The sequence below is a fragment of the Prinia subflava genome, chromosome 3, assembly GCF_021018805.1.
Source record: "Prinia subflava isolate CZ2003 ecotype Zambia chromosome 3, Cam_Psub_1.2, whole genome shotgun sequence".
Classification (NCBI taxonomy): domain Eukaryota; kingdom Metazoa; phylum Chordata; class Aves; order Passeriformes; family Cisticolidae; genus Prinia; species Prinia subflava.
The window spans coordinates 13,006,583-13,014,576 of NC_086249.1; the positions used below are offsets into that span (position 1 = coordinate 13,006,583).

A 7,994-nucleotide genomic window follows, 5' to 3' on the forward strand; every position below is an offset into this window, starting at 1 on the left:
CTGTCTATGCCAACAGGAAAACACTTTCACTGACAAGAAAAACATGGAGCGCCAAGGCCTCCAGACAGCTGCCATCCACCTTTAGCAGCAGAAAGGGAGGTAACAGGGAAGAGGTTTTTGAAAAGACAAGTTAGAATGGTAAAATAAAACTTCAGTTGCAGAACTTAAGGTGTGTTCAGTGTGCATCACAGATCTTCTGATTGCAGTCACGAAACAGGCCCCATGGAGAACCTGTCTGGGCACGTCCATGCTTATTGACACCCCAAAGCTGTGACATCCTGTAAGGGATGTACTTAAATCTGGAATCTCTTCCCACAAATCTGACTCTTTTTTTTTTTGTTTTTGTTTTTAATTTGTTTCAAATTCAAGATAAAGTCTGTCTTTCTGAATAACAGGGATCCAGACCTCACATCTCACTCCTACACTAACAGTACATTCCCCTCCCATAGATTCACCCCATAGAAATCCCAAATCTTCCAGGAAAACATTCCACCCCATAGATTGTATTAGGAAAACCATAATGAAGAAAACACCCATTTTCAGTATTAATTTCCAAAGACAAATTTCTGAAAAGGCCAGAAGCATTCTGCTGGTTTTATTACATGTAGAATTTAAAGATAATTGTTTCCACTTATAGATAGGATTTAAATGTTAACAGCTGTGCATAGCCAGTTCAGATTGTGTGCATTTTCTCTAAGAACCTATATAATTGTTCACACTTTCTGTTTAGTATTATTAAAGAAGGCTGGATGGCTTGGGTAATGACAATAAATACGAACTGCAGGTCACAATATCAGATGGTAGTAAAAATGATACATAAATGGGAATTGAAATACATGAGCATCTGTGAGAAATTATTCTGACCTAAATATGCACAATAAAACTGTGTCTGGTCAAGTTCCCAGCTGGTAGGATGAAAAAGATGTTAACAAGCCAGGAGACTTGCCACACTTTCAAACCTTTGCAGTCCCCAATCCTGGGAGGGCAAATGGAAACTCTGCAACAGATTCAGGACTAGAATTTCTCAGTGGGTCTTTTCTCAGTGTACAGGGTCAAAGCATCTGTGCATATATATATATACACACACACTTACAGAGAATATATTTACAATAAAATCTACAGTTCTTTATAGACATCCTTAACACGTACATAATGAAAGACGCAGTGCTGACAACTTAAAAAAGGCTTTTATAATCCTATTTTGCCATTCACGCAAATAATTTGGTTTTCTCTTTGATCTATTTTTGAGGTTTTTACCTTTTCTTTACACAATGGACAATTCAGATTCAAAATAGGGCACAAAAATTATGTGTTGTTCACTGGAACAGAGATTTACATTACATACATACCTTGAGTTAGCTTGAAACAGAAATATTAAAGCCAAATAGAAATGATCTTTGACTGGCTAGAAGTTGTTATTTATGTCCATGAGATTAAAAGAATTGTGACATAGAGGAAGCAAGTTATCAAATAAGCAAAGCAGGAGGGGAAGAAGTGGCATCATAGAAATGAAGATATGTGACTGCAGTTCTTACAGCTGCTATGAAGGAACAATGGACATGAGTTTTAAAACCATATAAAAATACATTTTTGCTACAGTAATAAAAGCATTGGAATGAAAGTAATAATCCTGTTTAATTCATTTCATCTGGATCAGACATTCTTAAGTTAGCCACTCAATGCTTTCATTCCAACTCATCATTTTTTGGAGAACTACAGGCAGGAGAAGCAAAGCAGTGAGGCAGAACCACCTGGAAAAAGAAACAGCTTCAGAGAAATCTGTACTACACAAAAAGAAATACTTCTGCATAGTCATGTATATAATTCTTAACTGTTTGGGTCATTGAATAATGGCCTGTTGAGAGAAGCATCCTCTGTTATATTTCATTTTGGTTGTTTAAAACTCATAATCCCCAAACTCTTGCCAGGTCCATTCAGCAGTTTGATGCCTTCTCTCTCAGGTTTCCATCCTGTTGAGGGTTGATCTTGTCTGGAGGCCAGGTGTCTCCCAAAGCCACTCTGCCACTCCCCTCACCTGGACAGGGGAGAGAAAACAGGACAAAAGGCTCACGGTCGAGCAAGGCAGTTCACCTTCCCCTTCACCAGTTCCTGTCAGGGGCAAAGCAGATTTGAACTGGGGAAATTAGTTTAATTTATTACACATCGAGATCAGGGCAGGGTAATGAGAAACAAAACCAAATCTTAAAACACCTTCTCCCCCTCCCTTCGTTCTTCCCAGGCTCAACTTTACTCCTGGTTTGTGCACCCCTAGAGTGGTGCGGGGGGATGAGGAATGAGAACTGAAGTCTCCTTGGGTGCAGGGCTCCTCACACGGTCCCCTGCCATGGCCTAATGGGCCTTGAGGTCCAGGTCCAGCACAGAAACAGAGAAAGTGAATCTGGATTCAGATGTCAGTACCACAGGTCTTTGCTCAGAGCATTCATCTTGCAGGCAGGTGGAAAGGGCAATCATGATGGAGCAGTCTTCAGCAGTCACTGTTATTCTGTACTGCTGTACCCTTGTTAATGCAAATGCCACTGTCCCATCATCTTCCAGGGAAAGGTCCAGCAGCTTCTCGTAAAATGCTTCATTGTAAGGCCCATCTATCTGTAATGTACTTCTCTCTTCAGGAAATTCCTCCAAGTACTGTTCAACTCTACTGTACAAAGGATAGAGTCCTTCAATATCCAGCATGTCAAGCACCTGAGCCTGAAGGGTTTTGCAAAGGAGACAATCCCTTGGTAAACCAGAGCTTTCCAATTTATGTTTACCATTTCTTGCTAGCTCCTAATTAAAAGCACTTACTTCACAGTTGCTTCTCCCTTGTGAAATGGGAACTGTCTTCATGTCACCTGCCCTGCAGATGTCGATTCTACTCAATAGTTCTGTGGTTATCACAGAATTAATTCCTAAACAATTGTCCTTGTGCAGTGGGGGCCACTGACCAGCCCACAGGAAGGGAAAAAAGAAAGGTTTTAAGTGAGGTGCAAGTACATTCCCATCAGAGACACAGTCCTGGTCTCTGATGGGTCTTACAGCCCCCTGCTACAGTGTGGGCTCTCTCCAGTGGGACACGTCCTCCATTAACCCCTCCTACAGCTCCAAAGTCCCCCATGGGTCACCAGCCCTGCCAGAATCCTGCTCCAGCATGGGCTTCTCTCTCCACAAGTCGGCAGGATCCCTGCCAGGAGTCTGTATTTCAGGACACGTCATGCAAAGCACTTTTATTGTACACAGATTTTCAGTGGGGTTAAAGTATCCATTAAATGCCCAGCAATATTTATCATAGCCATTAAAATATCCATCAGGAAAGAAAAAAAGCCTTGGATGTTACTTGGTACTTCAAAAATATCAGCAATTAAAGCAATGAAATAGATAGAGCCTGAGGCCAGTAATACTAATATGAAATACTGGAAAGGAGAATAGGTAAGAAGAGTCAAATAAGGCAGAAAATATAAATAAGCTTTTATTACTATTCATCTTTAGCATTCTCTCCAAGGACTCAAATAACAATCCATAGCTGCATATCACATCTCATCTCCCTTGCAGGGATCTTGTTGTCATTGTGAGTGGGGTTTTTTTGCATGTATGTGCACACACCAGAGGATGCATAAAAGGGCACAAAAGATACTGTAGTGATAAAAAAACCTGTAACTTGTGAAATAAAAATCAGATCATTTTGAAGGTCCTAGTTATTTTCATTTCCTTTCATAAATGTCTATGGAAAAAACAAAATGTGATGTGCATAATGACAGGGCAGAAGCACTTCCAAGTTGATGATGATAGAAAAAATAACCAGTATAAAAGAATGGCTTTGCCTGCTAACTATCCACTACAGACCATGAGTGCAAGTCAGAAAATTCCTTATTTCATATACACACCCTAAAAGATATTGGAAGTACTCTGTGCATAGGACATATTTTCAGAATGCTAACTCTTTCAATGGATAATTGATTTAAACATCAAAAGAATCTTATTCTATAAGAAAAAAATGAAAAACAGGGTGGAAGACAATAAAAAATCCCATGTGTCAAAAAGGTGCAACAGCAGGACCTCAGAAGGGAAATTGCAGTGCTCAAGTCTCTTCCTACTGGTCAATTTGACAGAATTGCAGAAGACATAAAATTGTTATAAAGTACTGATTGTGCCATTTAAAAGGCTGGAAAATATTGAGAATTAGTCAGGAGGAGCTCAGATTGAGATGGTAATGTTGAAAGACAAAAGCAAGACACTTAAGAACAGAAGATAAACAGGGCAGAAAATGGAATAACCTATCAAAATGATTACTTAATAATGGCAATTAAACTTTCAATGAGATGAGACTGTGCCACTAAATTAGGAGCAGAGCAGCAGCTAATAAATTCTAAACTGTGTGCTGTCCAAGTAGCTGAGCTATTTGATACATTTCTCCACAATGACAATTAGAGCTATTGTAGCTTACAGCATAACTGAAGCAAGTCCAAGATCCCAGGCTTACACGTGATCAGGTCACAAACCTTGAATTTCAGTACATAGACCCTGCAGGTCCTGCGTGCCCTAAGGCCAGACCTCCAGCAGGTCTGAGGGATACAATGTAAGTTACAGCAAAAGAAGATGCTGATTATAGGAGAGAGGTGATCCAGAAAGGACCTGTTGCACCAGAGAGGGATTTTCACTGAAACAGCAGTGCACAGTCTGTGCTCATCAGGAGAAAACCATCTAATAACTTTCATAACTGCTTTCATAACTATGAACACCACCCACTAGAAATCACACTCCACAGGCTTTCCAAGAACCCAGGGAAAAGCATTCTCAGAATTCTTTTCAGTAGTTCACTGCTGTGCAGCAGATTTGGTCAACCATAGCCTTGTTCCCTGTTCCTGCCCCACCACAGTTCTATAAGTGAAAAAATCTCTGCACTATGATCCGTGATTATTAGGAATTAGAAAAAGTCTACTTTTTAATAACATCTCCTGTAATTTCCTGCCTCCTTTTAAGTTATTTATAACTTCCTGTCTTCTGAGAGGTTTTGTGGTGAGCAATGAATCAGAGTTAAAAGCAAAACCTGCACATAGTTGCATCTGAACCACAAAGATTATCCACCTGTTTTGATTGCAAGTATATTTGCAGTTCAGTTTCTCCTCTGCTCAATGACCAAGTTACATGAATGGACCAATACTGTTTTTAGGTATTTATATTGTTAGATGACTCATGTAAAGAGGACAGTTGATTACGTTGAAGCTAATGATTGAAAATAACAGAAATGTGCTGTTATGAATAATATTAATGATACTTTGAATGCATTGTCTTTGCATCTGCATATAAAATAAATTTACTGCAAGCAAAGGTAAACCCACTTGCTTTTATGTGATATTTTAGGAACATCATGCAGCACTATCCAACAATGATTAGGATCTGCCACTGAAAAGTTCTTGGTAAAAATGGAAATTTACAAGTTCAGAAAAGACTATGCTGATGTCCTATGTGTACTTGGTTCCCTTATGTCTTTACTTTTAAGATCAAAACTCTATCCATCTAATCTGAATTTTAAAATGCTCACTTATATGAGAGCAGCTTTCTTTTTCTTTTCTTTTACATCACATGTTGTGAAAACAAAACAAAAATCAAAACCAAAACCAAAAAAAAATCCTTTTGTTAACACGGGGCTATGAAAAGTCAAAGAACAATGCTTCAACAATATTGTGAAGAAACTAGATTGAATTTTTAGTGCATTTTGAGGTCTTCTAACCTGGCTTTATAAATCCAAAACTAACAATGCTGTAATTCATAGAAACTGGGATCCTACGATATATCCTTTATTTTTTCCCCTAAAGTTTGTCTAAACACCATTCAAGTATGTTACTTCATAAAAGTGACTATCTCAAACTAGTAACTTTAAACAGAATAAGTCTTTGTTTTCCCCTCAGACCTCTCCTTTAATTATCTGTACCAAAAGCAAGAAATGACGCTGGCAATCACTGGCAATTTCCTTTTTTTCAGAGAAAACAACAACAAAAAGAACAACCCTTCAAAATCAACCAACCAACCAAATATGAATCCTCATCTATATAAGTCAAATGTCATAACTAGACACATATATCTAAGAATTTGGGAGGGCTTAGACTGTTGATCCATGACAAATCACACAGAACTAACTCACTAAATATTTGAGTCTATGCATCTCATGGGGTTATATCACTTGAGCTTGTTATACCACTCTTTAGCACAGAAAGGAGAGGATAATTTAATCTCTAGCTCTTATAGAGTAAAGTATTTTTTTGAATGTGTTTGCTCTTTGTTAAACTCCACTATTAACCCTGAGAAGTACAAGTAATTTACCCATTTAAGAAATGAAGGATGTAGGGTGTCATCTTTTTTTCTCCTTTACTGAACACACAACTCTGCACTGACCTGATGGAAATCAGTAGTGGTTCTTCATGAGTGGGAGTTAACCCAGCTGACAAAAGTCCATCTGCATTTTAATATTTTGATATTTAGTAACAGTAGCTGTGCTGGTGAAAATCCCAGATTTTGGGATTTTTAAACAGTCCCTTTACACCATTCTATTTAAAACAGTTTTTCCTCTTGTTGAGACTAAACAAGGATTGTCAGTGCAGATCATCTTCCCTACAGATGTCCAACTTTCATTCTAGCAGAACTATTTTCTCTCTGACTGCACTTGAAATTACAGAAATAGGGCAGATTTAATACTCAGCCTCATCAAACTCAAAAGGAACCCCAAAAACCCAGAACAAGCTGCCCAGACATCCCTCCACATCAACTACATTCCCAAAGTGGTTTATATGTCTCCTGTGGAATGTGTATTGCAAGACTGGATTGCCTTTAAGACCTGTAGTTTTTCTCTAGCACTATCACATTTGTGATGTGCATCTGCAAGGAGTCATCACCCTGGACTCCTATTTTTAGTGAAAATACCTGCAGTACTTTGCAGTTTTTCCAGTGAAGCTATAGAGGAGCAGCCGTGCTCTTCCCCTTTCTCCTTGTCCCATGATATTTGCTGTGGTTGCTGTTGTGATAACCCTGCCAGGCAATTAGTTATTTTTCCCACAGGAAATCCCCAGGGCAATGCTAGACTACACTGCCATTACCCTGATACCAGATTATCAGCTTCAAATCACTTTCCAATTCCTTGTCCTTAACAGACCAGTTTCTTTCCTGTTCATACCGTGTGGCAGAAGGAACTTCTGCTTTTCTTTAGGAAAGGTGAGACTGATGAAGCTGGCAGGCTGAAAAAAGAAAAAAAAAGGGAAGAAGCTAAGATGGACTCCAGATACTGCTGGTCTCCCTCTGAAAAGTGAAAAAGTATGAGTATTACAGTAAGTAGACTATTTTATCTTGAAATAGAGATATTAAAGTACTTATTTGATAGTTCTATTCTTATTTCATTTTCATGTCAATCTAGAAATCAAACATTCATTTGACCAAAACTTGAATAAGATGAAAACACTTCAGCTATGTTAGTACCTTTGTCCTGCATTGGGAAAATCCTTTAGTTACCATTTTATTTAAATGGATGAAAGAGTAACCACCACACACTTGAGCATTATAAGCACAAAGATATTTCCTCCAGTTCCACTGCTTGACCTGCTTTAGTACATGCTACTTTGATAGGAAACTCTGTATGTGATAGATATCTTAAACAGAAACCTATAATAAATAGAATTAAATTTTGCTTATAAGGAAAGACTATTAAGGCTGCAGGTTTAACATAAACCTAAGGTTATAAAGTTACAAACGTTTGCACCTTAAAACTCCTTCCAGTGATCAAATATGCAGAGAGGCTTTCAGAATCAGCTAAAGGATGTGTAAAGAATATGGACTTGCTCAGACTAAGGTCATTGCAGTGCTGCATAGCACAACCCCTAATATAAGGCAGTTCATCAGAACTTTCTGTAAGCAAATCTAATTCTGATTTTGCAGGTGAAGTGCTCCACACACACTGAGACCAGGCTCCCGAGCTGCAGAAGCCACATACTGAGACAATAAACCATATT

General features: G+C 38.5%; 1 pseudogene; it reads right to left on the bottom strand.

Annotated features, from left to right (window-relative positions):
- Positions 1-2,268: 2,268 nt before the first annotated feature.
- On the bottom strand, positions 2,269-3,213 carry LOC134548519 (inositol-pentakisphosphate 2-kinase-like; annotated as a pseudogene).
- Positions 3,214-7,994: the final 4,781 nt, after the last annotated feature.